Below are 17776 nucleotides of genomic sequence, written 5' to 3'. Positions count from 1 at the left end.
GAGAAGTGCAAGGTGATAGGTCATCATTTCAGGTCAAAGTCTGTGTGGTTCAGCACAGCTTATTGTGGGTTTAATTAGTCGTTTTATTTTCATAATTAAAATATGTATAGTTGGCATGATTCACTATATCGTATTAAATGGGTGTAAAAGGATGTAAATTGATATGAAAACTCTATATTATGTTACAGAATTTGATGTCTGAACCAGGAAGAATCATTCACAATCCCTTTCCTTATTCAAACTGCACCTACCTGATGGCCAGATAACAAATCATAACTGATTGCAGTGAACTCAGAATATGAGAGAAGAGAATAAGGAAGCATCTCGTTCTCCCGAACTGTTCTCCTAAGCATGAAGCTGATGGGATGCCAGCAGAATGTTAGCAGCTACATCCACTGATGTTGTTTTTGAGAAGTGTAACTCAGTTGATTTCTGCTCCCCTGCACCCACAAGGCAATGATTGAGGACCACAAGGCAAATCCAGAGAGGAAGCAATTCTTTCTGGCTGCTTTAAGATAATATTAACCAAGAGAAATTATTTCTATATTCTTGCACCTTCCTTACCAGGTGGGTATGAGCATTTTTTTTTGTTGTAATTTCCCATCAGAGGAAAATCACTGTTAAGTTCTACTGCTCATTTTGAGCGTAGAAAGAAAAAAAAATCAAAACAAGACTGTGAGCTCTCTTTGTTTTCTGAGGTGGGCTCTGGGCTCCTCTCATTTGAAGTAAGCATTACTAACCAGTGAGAAACTGCCCCACTGGGGCCTGTGATTAATTTTTGGTTGTTTGGTGGGATTTTTTGGCTAAAGTCTTTAAAGGCTTTTTCTAGCATCAGGAGACAAGATACCTTGATTCAATTTGAAAATCCTCAGATATTATCACTGCACTCCATCTTGTGGAAGAGGCAAAACACATTTTAAAATGATCCCGTAATGGTTTGGGTGGTTTTTTTTTAGTAGTTAAACCTAACCATACCTGGGTTTTGCTGTCAAAGCAAGGACCTACATCTACCAGTGGATAAAATAACTTGTTTAATTTTCAGTCTGCCTAATTATACCCAATGGATTTGTGTAAATATCCCCTGGGTTTAGGCCCTTCTTTGTTTTGGAAAGGAGCTTTAGGAAAGCATTCGAAGAGTCTAATTTGAAATGAGAAACTAAAGTAGAAAGGAACATGCTTTCTAGGTGAGCTTGCCGAGAAGCACCCCAGATTTGAGAGAGATGTCAGAAGGCTGAAGGAGCAGCCAAGTTGAGCAGGGATGGTAATCTGCAGGGATGTGTGGCTGGGGTAAAGACTCTACTGAGCAGGATTGCTCTGTGGGGAACTGACTGGTTTATTTGGTGGTGCTGGGTTGTTGGTTGTTTGGGGTTTATTTGTTACCCCTATATTAAGTACAATAATCTAGCTGTATTTGGGACACAGTATTGAGGATGTCTATGTGTGTTACCAAAAATCCTGCAACTGATGAGGTTCTCTCTACCTTTCTGAAACTGCCTTTTGTGTTTTGTCACCTTTTTGCCCTGGATGTTCAGTACTGCTTTGGGAAATCAGAATAGGTACTGAGGTGACAGCTATGAAACATAGCAAAGGCATATTCATACATATTTGTGTCTGACCAAGTACAGAGAAAATAGGGAAACTCATCTGGATTCACAGCTACAGAAAGGTTAACCTTATAATAGTTGCCCTAGGACAAGCTTGAAGAAAAGCCATTTAACTTTAATGAATAACTTAAAATACAAAGGGCTTGTTATTCCAAGTGTTCCTTGGACAGAAGAAAAAAGGTTTTCTTGAGAAAAGACTTGCAGAAAAGCTTAGTCATTCAGACCCAAAAAAAGCAGGGGAAATCAGGTCTTGCAAAGGAAGAAGTTAGGTGAAAATTCTGTTGTACAAATGAGAATCCTCTGAATTACCTCACCCCAGACACGGGTTCCACAAGGAGGGTGTATTTAATTAGCAGACATGAACTGTGCCCTTTTTTTTTCTCTCCAGAACTCCCTCCTCTCTTGCAGTAGCAGTAATGTACATGCCTCTCTCTGTGATGTGGCGTGGAATAGCAATGCTGAAGAAAGCAATGGCCTTTTTTATTTCATTTACCCCCGAGGGGCTTGGACAACACAGTGACCAGCTTGCTGGTTATCGGTATGCTTTACTGCTCCAAACTGTGCAAAGCCGGTTAGGGTAGAATTGATCTGTTTTAAGTAATACCTCAGTGCAAACAAGGCCTTGAAGGTGGAGTGTCTCTTTCTGTCTACTGTTACAAAAGCGGAGACAGGTCTCATTAATTCCTGAGATGAAACTAAAAGCAGAGAATCTTTGTTGAATACAGTATTTGTTAGTCTTTTCCAGACTCCTTGGTCATTTTCCTAGAGCAATGACTCATACTCCATCACTGCACTGATTACATTAAATTGTTGTTATTATTATTACAGTATAAGTAATGGTGGTTATGTTAATTCACTTTGTGCGCAACTGTCAGAATTATTGAAACAGTCATCAATTGAAAGCATCCTACATGAGCATTTTGACATTATTTATACTTTTCTGATTATTCTAGTCATAGTTATGATGTTTAATTCTGTTCAGTGATCGTTTTCAATATAATACATGAAAACTCAGAGCAAAGGGTCAGATTTTTTGTGAAACCACTAGTATTGTTTGAAGGGAAATTAGGATGTGACATGACCGCTCTTCAGTTTGTAGTAAAATTCAGCCTCACAGATTTTTTTTCTCAGAGAACGGTCCAAAGAGTGATGTTGGAGCTGGGGTAGCACAGGAGACTTCTCCGACAGGAAGAGTTTGCTTTTTCAAAACAATGAACACGGATGATAAAATGCTGCAGTTAGGTTTTATTTGTTTTTCTAACAGTAGCAAGATAACATGCAGATCAACAGAACAAAAATCAGATGTTAAGAGTTTTAAGTTTGCAGTTATTTTATTATGCAGTTTGTTGGATGCAACCCCAAAAAATTCTTGAGTTTCAAGCCTGTCTCTGTACTCTGTGCCCTGAAGAAAAGGAAGACTTCAAAATGTGGTTTCTGGTATATCTAACATCTAAAAAAAAAAAAAAAAAGTATCATCTTTTTGCCCGCTTTTCCTTCATAATATAGTGAATTTGAAGCCATGGCTAAAACAGCTTAGTGTAACAATGAAGGGCCAGTACCAATGTCTGACCTTGGTGGGGTTATTCATGTGCTTGAAGATAGGCAAGTATTTTGTTCTGCCCATACATGGAGTGCAAGCAAGCTCACCACAGTAACTAGAGTGAGTGACGAAAGACTGGGTAAGTAAGGATCATAGTGAAAAAAACCAAACTGCTATTTTGAAATGGAAATTCATGACATTTATCTTAGAATTGATGCAGAAGGAGCTGAGTTTGAAATGTAGCATGAAAATGCTTTCACACTTTTCTCTAGAAAAATGAGGTCCTCTAGAGCTGCTTTTGCATAGTTTCAGTAGTTTGTTTTCTATTGCTTTTACTGTGAGAGGAAAAGAAAGAAAGAAAAAGCACTTGAGCAAAAGTTGTGTCATTGCTGTGCAAATATGAGCTCATTTATTATGTCTTTTTAGGTGTCACCACACATTAACTGTCTCTTGTCTTCTCTTTTGGCCATCTGACTGCTGTTGAAGTCATTCCTCTGTTGTTTCTGATAGCAAAAATGAAAAGATGGTTAACAAACCTTATAAATTCACTTTCCTCTCAAAGGCCATTTGCTGCTTCAGTTGTTACTGTTTGCCTTTGAAGCAAGACAAACCAAAGCTCTGTTGCATCTGTGCGCCATCTATATCACCATGAAAAAAATGTTTTGGGAAAATTCAGCATTTGACGTTTGATCTGTAAGACCCTGTAGTGTCTGAGCTGTAATTTAAATCCTTCAGTAATGATAGTCATGTCAGAAACTTGTGGAAGTGGAGGCATGGAGTAGTCTCCCAAGTGATATTTTGCCCCAGAGGGGCCTGGACAAGCTCAAGAAGCGGGCCTGTATGAACCTGATGAGGTTCAACAAGGCAAGCACAAGTTCCTGCACCTGGGGCGGGGCAACCACTGGTATCAATGCAGGCTGGACGATGAATGGATTGAGAGCAGCCCTGCTCAGAAGGACCTAGGGGTTCTTGTGGATGAGAAGCTGGACATAGGCCAGCAATGTGCCCTTGCAGCCCAGAAGGTGAACTGTATCCTGGGTCCCTCACTACAAGAAAGACATTGATGTCCTGGAACATGTCCAGAGAAGAGTGACAAAACTAGTGAAGGGGTTGGAAAACAAGTCCTACGAGAAATGACTGGGGGAACCGGGGCTCTATAGTCTGGAGGAAGCTGAGGGGAGACCTTATTGTGCTCTACAACTACCTAAAAGGAGATTGCAGAGGTGGGTGTTGGTCCCTTCTCCCAAGTGATAGGCAATAGGACAAAAGGGAATGGCATCAAGCTGCGTCAGAGGAAGTTTATATTGGACACTATGAAAAATTTCTTCACAGGAAGCATTATCAAGCACTGGAAGAGGCTGCCCAGGGAGGTGGTTGAGTCACCATCCCTGGAGGTGCTTAAAAAACAGGTAGATGAGGTGCTTGGGGACATGATTTAGTAGTAGACAGGTACAGTTGGTGTTGATGATCTCTGAGGTCTTTTCCAACCTAATGATTCTATGAATACCTCCTTAAATTTCTACTTCTTTGAAATAGAAAACAAGCTTTAGGGAGAAAAAACCAAACCCAGTATTGATAAAACAGTTTCAAATGGGACACATTCCTGTATAATCCTCAGCAAATGGAGAGCGAACCTTTGTGGTTCAAGACTGACCTCTACTTCTAAACTGACTGTTTGTGAGAGGCTTTCAGCCATTTATTGCCTCTTATCTGACCAATGTTTATGGTACTGAAACCAACTGTATTTGCCATGAGGATATTTACAAACCGTCTTTTAGTAATATAACAATGTCATCTCTGAAATGCACATACAAGCAAATGCACACAGTATTAGTCTAGCAGCTTTTGAAGAAGGATAGGAAATTCCTCTAAAACTGTGGTTGACAGGCCTACCCAAAATATCAACTATTCCAAAGGAGATGCTCACAGTAGCTCTAACATGAAACTTGCCCCATGCGTCCTGTTGAGGAAAAACACCCTGGAGGTTGCAGAAGTCGTTTTGTTTTCACACCCTGCAGACTGTTCTGAGACTTGCTGTATCTCTTAAGTACACTGATGTTATCATGTCAAGCTGTGACTGAAACATTTTCTATTAAGGCTGGAGCTAACACTATGATATAATGGATCTTTTCCATTTCTAGCTTGTCTATGTGTCCCTGTAGGCTGGAACTCTGCAATGAGGGCACTAAAATGGCAGATGGGCTTTGAGGAACATATATCTTCTGTGCATTGTCAGTCTTGCAAGCCTGTTCTTCTTTTATTATGTAATTAAATTGTGCAAGTCATTGATGTGAGATGTTATGTAGGTCAAAATTATAAGTGGATTAAAAAGATGTAAAAACATCCCCAACAACAATGAAGTTGAAGTCCATGTGTAGCTGTTAAACACAGAAGTCAAGATGTAACGTCTAGGAATCATAGAATTGATTAGATTGGAAAAGACCTGTAAGATCAAATCCAACCATAAGTCTAACGCTGCCAAGTTCATCACTAAACCATGTCCATAAGTGGCACATCTACACATCTTCTAAATGCCTCCAGGGGTGGCAACTTAACCACTTCCCTGGACAACTTCTTCCAACCTACTCGATAATCTTTTCGGTGAAGTAATATTTCCTAATATCTATTCTAAGCCTCCCCTGGTGCAACTTGAAGCCATTTCCTCTCATCCTATCACTTTTAACTTGGGTGAAGAGACCAATGCCCATCTCGCTACAACCTCCTTTCAGGTAGTTGTAGTGAGTGATAAGATCTCCCCTCAGCCTCCTTTTCTCTAAACTAAACAAACCCAGTTTCCTCAGCTGTTCCTCATAAGACTTGTGTTCTAGACACTTCACCAGCTTCACTGCCCTTCTCTGGACACATTCCAGCAGCTCATTGTAGTGAGGGGCCCAAAACTGAACACAGTATTTGAGGTGTGGCTTCACCAGCACTCAGTACAGCGGAACAATTGCTTCCCTACTCCTGCTGGCCACACATTTCTGATACAAGCCAGGATGATATTGGCCTTCTTGGCCGCCTCGGCACACTGCTGGCTCATATTCAGCCAGCTTACAACCAACACTCCAAGTCCTTTTCTGCCAGGCAGCTTTTAAACCATTCTTCCCCAAGCCTGTAGCTGTGCATGGAGGTTTTGTGTCCCAAGCACAGGACTCTGCATTTGGCCTTGTTAAACCTCATTCCATTGGCCTCATCCCATCGATCCAGCCTGTCCAGATCCCTCTGTAGAGCCTCCCTACCCTCCAATAGATCAACAGTTCCTCCTAGTTTAGTGTCATCTGCAAACTTGCTAAGGGTGCATTCGATCCCCTCATCCAGGTTATTGATAAAGATACTGAACAGGACTGGACCCAGCACCGAGCCCTGGGGAACACCACTTCTCACTGGCCTCCTGCTGGATTTAACTCCATTCACTCTTTGGACCCGGCCATACAGCCAGTGTTTAACCCAGCAGAGGGTGCTCCTGTCCAGGCCAGTGGTAGCCAGTTTCTCAAGTAGAATATTGTGAGAAGTGTTGTCAAAGGCTTTACTAAAGCCCAGGTACAATACATCCACAGCCTTTCCCTCATCCATTAAGCGTGTCACCTGGTCTTAGAAGGCGATCAGGTTAATTTGGCAGGACCTGCCTTTCATAAATCCATTCTGACTGGGCCTGATCACCCTCTTGTCCTGTATGTCTTGTGAGATGGCCCCCAAGATGACTTGCTCCATGACTTTTCCTGGCACTGAGGTCAGACTGACAGGTCTGTAGTTTCCTAGATCCTCTTTCTGGCCCTTCTTGTAAATGGATGTAACATCTGCGAACCTCCAGTCCCATGGAACTTCTCCAGTCAGTCAGGACTGCTGATAGATTACATCACTGTATTTTAGATCATGTTAGGTCATCACAGTGGTCATGTCTAAGATTATATACAAAGTATGAGAACAAGGATAAAGGAAGAACTCAGAATAGTCATAAAATATTGAAAGACATCATTTGCTCATATTATTTGGAATAACTCAGATTAAATAAAGATCATTTAGTTTAAACAAAAACTCCTTTGGAAATCTACTGAAGGATTTTCCTAACAAAAAAAACCCAACACTGCAGATTTATGTAATGCTCTTATTTAGTGGCAGTCCAAAGTGATAAACAGGTGTTCTATGAGATTATTTAATACATCTCTAAATAGCAGTCTTTTCTTGAGCAGAAAAATTGTAATTATTCTCTTTCAACAATAAAATACAGTGTATGCTGGACCTGCAGTGTGGTTTCTGGATATATGGGATATAATTTCATCTGCAGACAGAATATATGAGCTGTCTTTTTTCCTTTTTTAAGAATCTGATAAGAAACAAATGTTGAAGAAAATTCCTAAATGTATGTTGGAAATTCTTCCCCCAAACCAAGCTTCAATATCTGGTTAAGGCATAATGGATTTTACATCAACTTGCCTATTTTTTTCTCAGAGAGGGGAAAAAAGATGTTATCTTTTTTTCTCTCAAGAAATTTTAGTTCCTTCAATCCTGCCAGCAGATGAAAAGCATTATTTCCTTCATTTTTTAATTGAAATTTCTAAGCTTTATAATTGTAGAGAAAAGATTAAAAGTCTGCAGCAAAGGTTCAATAATTGTAAATCAAATAAACCCCATGAACTCCATATTTCTTTTAAAATTCCCTGATGCTTGAGGGTAGTGATAAGATTCTTGGCAAATGGGACACCAGACTTTTTTGTGCTTGGGACTGATAATATTGTAATTCCTACCTCTGTACAGCTGTTTGTAGTAGATGAGAAATAGTTTAGCTTGTGTTACAGCTTCAGATTTCTGTTCCTAGAAAACTCCAACAAACTCATACAGATTAGGTGGCTCCAAAATGAGGATGTTAATTTTTTTCAAATGTATGTCCCTTGTTCCAAAGTGGCCCCAGTTAATGGGAACATTCAGTGGCTCAATAAAAAAACACAAACACAAACTTTGTGCTCAACAAAGAAACAAAGCTTTTATATCAGTAATTTATCACATCACCTGCCCAAGTTTATTCTATCTAGAAAGACTCAAAATGGCATATACATTTTAATTAGCACACTATATACTGTTGCTAGGTTTTAAATGATATACAGGTTTATAATATTTGAGAATGTAAGAAGAAAAAAATGCCAATTTGTACTTAGCTGAACACAAAATTGGCAAAATCTGTTACAAGGCAGTTAAGTAAAAGAGCTCAGTTCTATCAATCCAGATCTGAAAGCTCACCTTAGGTTTTTGGTATAATCATTATAAGTAGCTCTGATTTATATATAGTTCTAACCATTGCAGCCCTTCTACACTGCATATGCATGTAATCCACCTACGGGTCATAAGAGGATTGTGGAACAAACAGATACAAGAAGCTCCACAATTGCTCATTGGCTTTGGGAAGCAAATGAGTGCATAGTGACCCATCAGCATCACCTCAATATGTTTTGGAAATCTGGTCAAATGCCGCCATTCGCCATCCTCACTGAGAATGTAAATTGTCATAACTCAAAATGGTATAGCTGTTCTATTATGTATTCCTATTTTATATTTTTTGGACACTCAACATTAATTTTCAGTGTAATTCTGTTCCAGGTGTTTTTGCACTACAAAAGGTTTTTGTTTCTAAGTGCATGTTCTGCTACGACAATTAACCCTCCTGCACTGTAATTCAAGCCTGAAAGTTGATTTATTCTCTATGTGTTCTTTGTAGAATTAAATGTGTCACCATTGTAACTGACTTACTTCTGACAAAGCTGATCTAAACAGTTGCAGAAATGTCTCATTGCCTTCACAGTTATAAGCCCAATTAACTTGTCAACATTTTCTAACGGTTATTTACTACAGATTTACCACAGCTCTGATCAGCTATAGAGCTGGAGAAAGAAGGATGGTTAGGGTAGAGAGTGTCTTTCTTTGCAATTTTGTAGTGACAAGTGTAACTGGAGCTTCATTTCACAAGTATTTTGGGATGCAGAGGAGTCAGAAACAGTAATGGATCAGAAAATCATGAACAAGTTTATTTAGTGATTATGATCTGTTCATCACATGCTGAGAATATCACAGCTGCATGAAAAAGGTGAACATTTGGAAAAACATGAGAACATTGGCTATTATTCTGATAGCATTAATCCCTTTTGTATTTTCCTTTGTTGTATGTATTCTGTATTGCCTAAACTAAATTACTGTAGATCCTCCTAGGAAGATATCACAAGGAGTGTTGTGTGACTTCAATATAGCTAGAGACAGCAAGGGGCCCTGCCAGAGGGGAGGGCCTTTCAGGAGCTTTCAGGAGCTGTTGAAAGGTGCAGAGATCAAAAGCTGTTGATCTAGACTGACACCTTCAGAAGAAACTCTATGTTCAAAACACCTTCACTATTTTCTTATGAGAATATAAATGACTCCTGCCCTCACACAGTGGATCTTTCTTTTTTCTTCACCCCAGCGATCACAGCAGTGGAGCACACCCTCCTGGCAGGTGGGGCAGAATGCCAGTGGTGGCTGCTGGAGGTTGTTTGCAGCCTCCTCCAGGCCCCCAGTCCGTCACCACTTGGTAGTGATGTGAAGGTACCATCTGGTGCTGAGTTGGAATTGTACAATCCATTTACTGTCAGGGTGCATCATAACCTGTGATGTTCGAAGGGTTCAGCGCTCTTTGACAAAAAGCATCTCTGTGAGGTTGTTTATTTTCAAACCTCTCTGGGATGAGACAAGATGCTTTTAGGTCTGGGAAAGTATATTCTGTGTTCAAGAATGAAATCATGCTGATCTAGCCATAGATAATTTAAGTTGCAATTTTGGTGTTACAATACGTAAGGAATAAATGTAATAAATACAAAACTAAAGTTGTTTCTTTTCTGAGAGGGCACTGTGGCTGAATGGAAACCATGGTAACTAGGATGGCATATGCTGGTACCTTGTTCCTGAGTGATAAAAATGCACATAGAGTAGGCTTTGTGCTTAGCAACAAAATCTAATCAACTAAGTTTTCCTCCCTTCAGCCCCCAACTGCAACTGCCATCCTTGTCCCATGCAGTACCTATGCCCAGTCTTCATACTTTCATGTTCACTCATCAATCCTTTAGGCATGCAATAAGCAGCACAAAATATATATCACACAAAAGAAAACAATTTATTCTTGTTGACCAGTGCTTTACAAGAATACACAATTCAAATCTCCTTCCCTGTAGAGCTGTTTTGTGAAGCATGACTCATCCTTGGCCAACATGTTGGATATTCACTTAATTAGAATATGTGCATTTAAAGATTGTTGTCAACACTTGCTGTTAAATAGCAAATTACTCCCTGGTATACAATGGGAAGTAGAAACAACTTCTGTATATTTAATACATTAAACTGTACATTTTAAGTCATGTTAGGGCAACACACTGACAAAAATTAATTAGGGAAATTCTCTAATTAGCATACATTGGCTGCCATACAAATCATGTTGGCATGAAAAATGGAAATAATGCAAATTGTACTCTACAGTAATGATTAAATATTTTCTAAATACTAAACAATATTATAAAAATATTTGATACCTACCCTATGTGGCAAATCTGGATAAGGATCTAATTTATTTATAGTAAGAGTATAAAGAGATAAAGTGTTACTGCTTTGTAGTTATTGATTATATTAAGCAGGCTGAATTTCATCTCACATGCAAATGCATTCGTCAGTACAGGCAGGTGAAATGTTGTTATACTTACCTGGGATTTAACTGACCCACACTACAGAGCCAGCATCTGACACAGCAAAGGTTGATGATCCAGAGGTTTTACAGTCTCTCTTGGGAGATTGTAAAAAGAACAAGAATATCGTGTCTTTCCAAATGTAGCTTATTACCCTTGAGCAAGCTTAGATTGCTCCCCAAATCTAAGCTATTACACTAATAGTAAAATGATAATATGTGTGTTGCACGTCTTTCTCCACTGGGCAGAAATAAATCATTTTTGTCTGTAAGCAATGTATCTTTTTCTCTTTTTCAAGTTCACTGTCATTTACTGACTGAGGATGTAGTGTAATGTAGCGTAATGCTGTATTGCTGTATTAAAAGTTAAGTCTCTAGGGCATTAGACTAATAGACTTTATTAAGATCATCTACACTTAAAGAGTGTTCTCACATGGTCAGATCAATACCACATGATTAGATAATTATGCTTTTACTACTTGGAAATCTTCACAGGGTGCCACTTCACACTTTCATATAAGAGTGTATTTCAATGTTTTGCATCCCTCAGACAAAATAAAGTGAACAACAGAATCTTAACTGAACTAGCCGTATTTCTGAGAAATTTACAGAAGCCTGAGCTAATCTGAAGACATAATTGTGCGTATTTTTGATCACATGCATCTTTTCTATTGGTGGAAACCTGACCATTTATCTAAATAGGTATTCACATAATCTAAGCTGCAGGATCAAGACTTGAGGATCTTCTTGTCCCATTCCCTTGATGAGGATAACAGTGCACCCCTGCACTGGCACAGGTTTGGATTCACTGGTTCTTCCACAGTCCTCTTGCAGCAGGTCAGAGTTTTTCAGCTTGCTTTTATCACTGACTTGAACTTAAGAGGAACACCTACCAGAAAGACAAACTTCTATATGACACAGAACCATCAGAGTCCTCCTGGAGTGATTTAAGTGATATAATTACAACAATTTGGTGTACGTTGCTAAGGCAGTGATGAAAAAATTAAAGGTGTCAGTCACTGCACCCAGATTTTTTCATATTTCTGATGTAGACCAGAGGCATTAAGAAACTGTGCATTGAAAATGTGGGAGACTTGAAAGTAAAAGGTTAACTCAATTGTGCCTATGTACCAATACTATCAAAACAAAGAATCAAAGTATCACAAATTATATAGCTGATCTATAACAGACTTCTTTCCAACTATTTCATAAAGTTTGGGGCCTCAGTAAACGAGTAACAGCTACAAATCTTTAAAGCAGAAACAATGGAAACAATTCCTTTTTGTGAAGTGCCCTGACTATAATGTGGATCCTGTAACCTTATTACCAGAAAATGTTGCTACAGAGGAATTGCTAAGGGAAGAGGAGCTGTTGTGAACTCAGATAGAATATTTCTACATTACTGTTCATTAAATAACATAAGGCAATATTATGTCCACTGGTAAACCACTGAGGAAAAAAACAGGGATAAGTTTTGCTTGGATTTTTGCACTTGTTTCCATGTTCTCCCACTCAAGAGTCCTGCCTTCTGCTTTCTAGAAGTGAATGCATTGAGAAAACATATAAACTGGCAGGAAGAATGATGGTGTTACTCTTGCAGGAATAATGCCTGAATTGTATATTTTTATTTTGTTGAACAATTCCATTGTCTTTTAACATACATTATAGTATCTTTTCTCTCCACTCATGTCTTATGTGATGAGGTGGCATAGTCAGCTCTCAGTAGGAACAGGAATCAGTAGGGTGACATTCCAAACAAAAGCTTAAAGCTTAGATGGATGGAATCAAGTTTCTCTCCCCACAATTTTTAATATCCTTGTGATGTTAAGAGACATCTGGCCAGGTATAAGCAATATGGAGTGACTCTGCCCAGAAGCATGCAGCAGAACAACAGGTAACAGTCACATGTTGCAGCACGAATTTTTTCCTACTCAAGAAAGAAATTACTTTTCCCATGAAGATAGCTAAGCACTGGAATGGGTTGCCCAAGTTGTAGAATCTCCAGCCTTGGAAGCATCCGAAGTTCAACTGCACAAGATGCTAAGATTATCTCTTTACAATCTAAATTATTCTGTGATTCTGTGAATTCACGGTGCCTAACGTTTTGTGGGTAGCAAGTGGTCTGCCTCTTTCCCAGATGAAATGCTCATTTCTTCTCTTTCCACTAAGATAATTCCTTATCCCTATAGCCATCAGGTCTCAAATGCCTAGACGATTAACTACACTTGACTTCCCATGGAGGTTGCCAAGCCCCTGTTAAACTGTCAATCATCTCCTGCAGGTCAATAAGTTTCCAGTGCTCATTATTCCAGAGCAGTTGCTTTGTATAACCTTAATGGACTAAGGACAAGCTCTGAAAGTATTACAGAATTGGTCTGCAATTTCACAAGCAAAATTAAAAAGTTAAATAGAACTATTATAACAGCATAAGAGACACATTTGCAAAAAAGCATGCCCAGGAAAAGTCAATATTAATTTCTCATATTATGATAGTTTTTTTCCTAGTCTGCTGCTAGCACATCTCAGAAAAAAATGACACAATATTATTGCTAATGGTAAACCATACAAAAACATAGCAGTAAACTAATTAATACTTTGTGTGATAACTTCTCTAAAAGCTGTGAACTGAAGTGTCCTTGCAGAACATAGCCACACCAAATATTATTCTTGTTTTCATAGTTTACATTTAGGTGCATACTAGTAAGTCACCTTTCCAAATGATGCAACTGGGTCTCCTGAGCCCTCAGCTACATATATCTCATGACATGATGATAAATCTCTGAGGACACTTAAAAGCTTGGCTAACTAACAATGTAAGAAAACAGGACACCTGCAACATATACAGATTTGTCAGGCTTTTCAGGAAAAAAGTTTTATTTGGAGACAGGGGTTATTTGCAAGGATTCAGCAACAAAACCATCTGTCTATATCTCACTCACAGCCTGAAACTCCATTTTTGTCTAGTGTATCTAGTGAAGGGATGCAACAGATGATAAGCTGTTTTCTCATCTTGAAGCCACAATTTTTCAGCTGAATCCCTGCAACCATAGAAACAGTTTGACCAATTGGAATGCACACTGGATCTTTATCTCTTAAGTTATCACTTCTCCTTATCATGGAAATCACTTGAAACCAGCAGTGTTTGATGTTAGTTCAGATTCAAGTTGTCTTCCACTTGAAACAAACCTTTGATCAAGACTGCACAAATGCAACGTATCTGTGTCTAGTGGCTGGTGTAGAAAGGATGGAGCATTTGAAAATCCTTTATGACATATTCCTCACCCTGACATTTGAATCTATTTGTCTGCTGTTTTCCTCCCTCGTTTGGGAAGCTGAGATGATCTCTGCAGCAGAAGGCGAAAGGGGTGCTATCTCTTCATCAAGGACAAAGGATTATTATAGCAAAGGTTTTTTGTGTTGCTAAAAACAGATAAATAAGAGAGATTGTCAGAGAGGTCTGAGTTAAATTCAAGACAGAAAGGAACAGTAGAACAGCAAAAGCCTTATGCAATTTATATTAATATAATATGCTCCATTTTGACTGCATTTAGATTTTCATCTTCATTTTCAGAAGTATCTAGCAGCTAAGATGGAGCAGTACATATTTCTTAGAAATATTAGTTTAGCTTGCAGCAAACTCAAAGGGTTCACACACAGTTCAAACTTTTGTTCTTGGCTGAGAACTAATTACAGGTTCTTGGCAAAATTAAATATTTTATTCTAGAAAATTATCCTGTAGCAAGGGGTGAATCCTGCCACAATTTCCACAGCAGCAGAATTAGATAAAACACAAAATTTTGAGTATAAAAATCTAACAAGGGTTTTCTATAGTGTTCTGACAGTAAAACTATATTTTTTCATTAGGGTGTCTCCAAAACATTAGTTTCACTACTTTCTGAAGACTAGAGAATTATTTACATCATGGAGCCTATATATCACAAGTAGATACTATGTTATTTATGTTATTTGTGGACAGAACAGACTTGCTTTTAGTATTATCATCTCATCTTTTAATCATAGCTATATACCCATGATAAAATTGAAATAATTTTTATTCCACATGTACAATATAGTACATTTCTTTCTTACAAAATGGTTAAGAAGCCATGATTAAATGTCAATCTATTAAGAGTCATGAGAAAAACTGCTCCATTTCTCAAATTCCTACATTAATGAGAACTTTGCAATATTAAAAAAAGGTTAATATTGAAGCATTTCATGTGCAGAAGTGAGCCAACAGAATTCATCTTTGTTAAGTGATGACAACTGTGAATTCATTCCCATACAGGAAATCTTTAACTGGTGACAGCTAATTGAGAAAGGCAGAACACAATATGAAATTTATCCCCACTTTCTTCCTCTGTGGAAAAGCAAAACCAATAGAGTGGCACTATTTCTTCCTAAAGATATCTTTAGTAGCCTGCTTTGCTTTGATTCATTGCTATTCAATGCACTTACTTTCAATTTATTCCAGTTTCAATGTAGCTTTAGGTACCGAGTAAATCAGCCTCACTCATCAAATACAGTTAATTGCCTGTATGTGAAACAGGACTGGAAACTCCACAGATGATACTTACCAATAAAGTAGTGAGGGGAGTGGGCAGACCGGATATAGGTAAGGATGGTAATGGTAATAACTAGGATGGGACAAACTCTGAGATTGACAAAAGCTAAAAATTTCCCATTATTTAGCAAAGCAAGGGATATCTTTGGTATCTGAACAAAATATTTTGCATTCAGTTTGAACTGCTCTTAGAAAGAAATGTCAGCTCATACCACCATGCCAAAATACTTTATGTGCTCCTGTTACCTACCACTGCTGTTGACTTGTGTAAATCTAAGCATCCGTTTCATAAGAAAACGTACGTTACAATTTTAAGAGAAATGAATCCATGTTTCTTGGGCTTTTTTTTTTCCACAGAAAACACTTAGCTCTGATAACAACACAGCAATGTTGTTATCATGAAAGGTTACAGAATTCATTATACTTGTAGATTGCTGGAAATAGATTTAATAATGACAGGCACTGACACAGTGTTTTGATTGTTAATAGCATGTCAGTCAGCATATAGTTTCCACTGTCTCAAGTGCCCAAATCTGTTTGCACCTGAAGCACACTTGATTGGTCAGGCCTCCCCAGCTGTGGGTTCATCACTGGCACCACGTGATTAAGAACAGAAAAATCCTGTTTAGAAAGGGATTCCACAGCAGAGCTGTGAAATGTGAAGTTTTGTGCAATCTCAAACATGAAAGCACAATACTTACATGATACAAGGCGAGACAGACGCTTTTTTAAACTTTTACATTTTGATCCTGTTTTATGGCTACTTGAGGTTTGACTCCATTTTTCAATACAGAAATAAGATATTCTATTTTGTAAGTTTAGTACACTCTTCTTGCATATAAACATCATTTCCTTTACTCCTCGAATAAAAAGATGTAGCTTGAAAGATACTTTCCCTATGTGGGGCGCCTAAAGCAAGGTCAGTTTTTATACTGAAGTTCCCTCTGACTAACCTGCACAGAAAGCAGAGTCAAACCTCTTCCCTGCTTTACAGCTCTGATCTAGCTGTCTTGGCATCAGACTGCAAGAACCTAGCTACGAATAATACCTGGTGAGACAGCAGATTACCTAGTTTCACACATCCGAAAAGAGCAGCTTTTGAAGATGTGTGAAAAGCTACATCCGTTTTGAAAATCTCTCCTATTCATATGTTCTACAGAACAAAACGTGTGCTCAGTCCTCTCATCTTTACCTCAGCAGATGTGCTACCCCTAGAAGGCAAGAAAACTCTGCAGAAATAAAACAGATTGTTGTTACTGAAAGGGCAGAACCACAACCAGCATTTACATGCGAGCCTGTAAAGAGTGAAGACTGCAGCTGTGTAACATTTTCCTAGCAGAGAAGAAAGAGTGGCTGGAGAAGGCTGGGAACAGACTTCACAATAGAACAAGGCTAGAGGAACAGGACTATGTCCCAGAAAACATGGGTGAGCTACTACACGCACACTAAACAGATTTTTTTAAAAAAATTCAAGCCAGGAATTCCAGAATACCTGCTGGAACTCCACTGAGGAAATTCAATTTTATGTCTTACCAGTAACGTAAGCATCATTTCTAAATGAGGCTCAGCCTGCACTGCACACTCGCACTGTCTCAGTGCCCAAGGTGGCCCTGGTTTATTCAGTGACATTTGGAAAACTGGTATAATAATGGCACATATGAAGAAGTTAGATAGCCACGTGTCATTTACACTAGAAATGAAAACTCCCTTGCAGACTAACAAAGCTTATACTTGCTACGTAGTCTACATAATTCAGCAAGAACAAAGCAGTTTGAGTGAAACAGGTTATTCCCTACCCAATGTAACAATTCTACAAGGTGGACAAAAAAATCTGAGCTAAAACAGGTCTAGAAAGGATGCAACAGTGAGAATAATTCTCAGACATAAGCCCTAAAGGCAGGGTTATCTTCAAACACATACTCACTTGAACACACCTGCCAAGGACCTTGTGCTAGCTGTGGCCGTCAGTCTACAGAGGACAAGATGGTAGTGTTGAGAGTGCTTCATCAGGGACACCTGATGCTTTCCCACCTGAGCAAAGAGGATCTTCTTGTGAGCTTTGGTCAAGTGCAACACTCTATGCCCGAACAGATAGTGAAAGGTAAACATTCAGACTACAATTAATTTGGGTAGATAAAGGTACAGATTTTACGTGATCCCATACCATCAGCAATGCCTTCATAATGCTAGTTTGACATCGAATAGCAGGTGGGGCAGGTAACCAGCAGAGGAACCTCTGTGCCGACAGTGAACTGTCTTGCATCTGATTTTCCTGAAGTCAACACTCTGTGCCAAGTTCTCTGTAACAGACAAACTTTCTGCACTGCCAGGATTTCACCTGCTTGCAGGGACATAGATTCCTGGCCCACCTCTGTGCT

The sequence above is a fragment of the Phaenicophaeus curvirostris genome, chromosome 2, assembly GCF_032191515.1.
Source record: "Phaenicophaeus curvirostris isolate KB17595 chromosome 2, BPBGC_Pcur_1.0, whole genome shotgun sequence".
Classification (NCBI taxonomy): domain Eukaryota; kingdom Metazoa; phylum Chordata; class Aves; order Cuculiformes; family Cuculidae; genus Phaenicophaeus; species Phaenicophaeus curvirostris.
Note: the sequence above shows the minus strand (reverse complement) of the source record.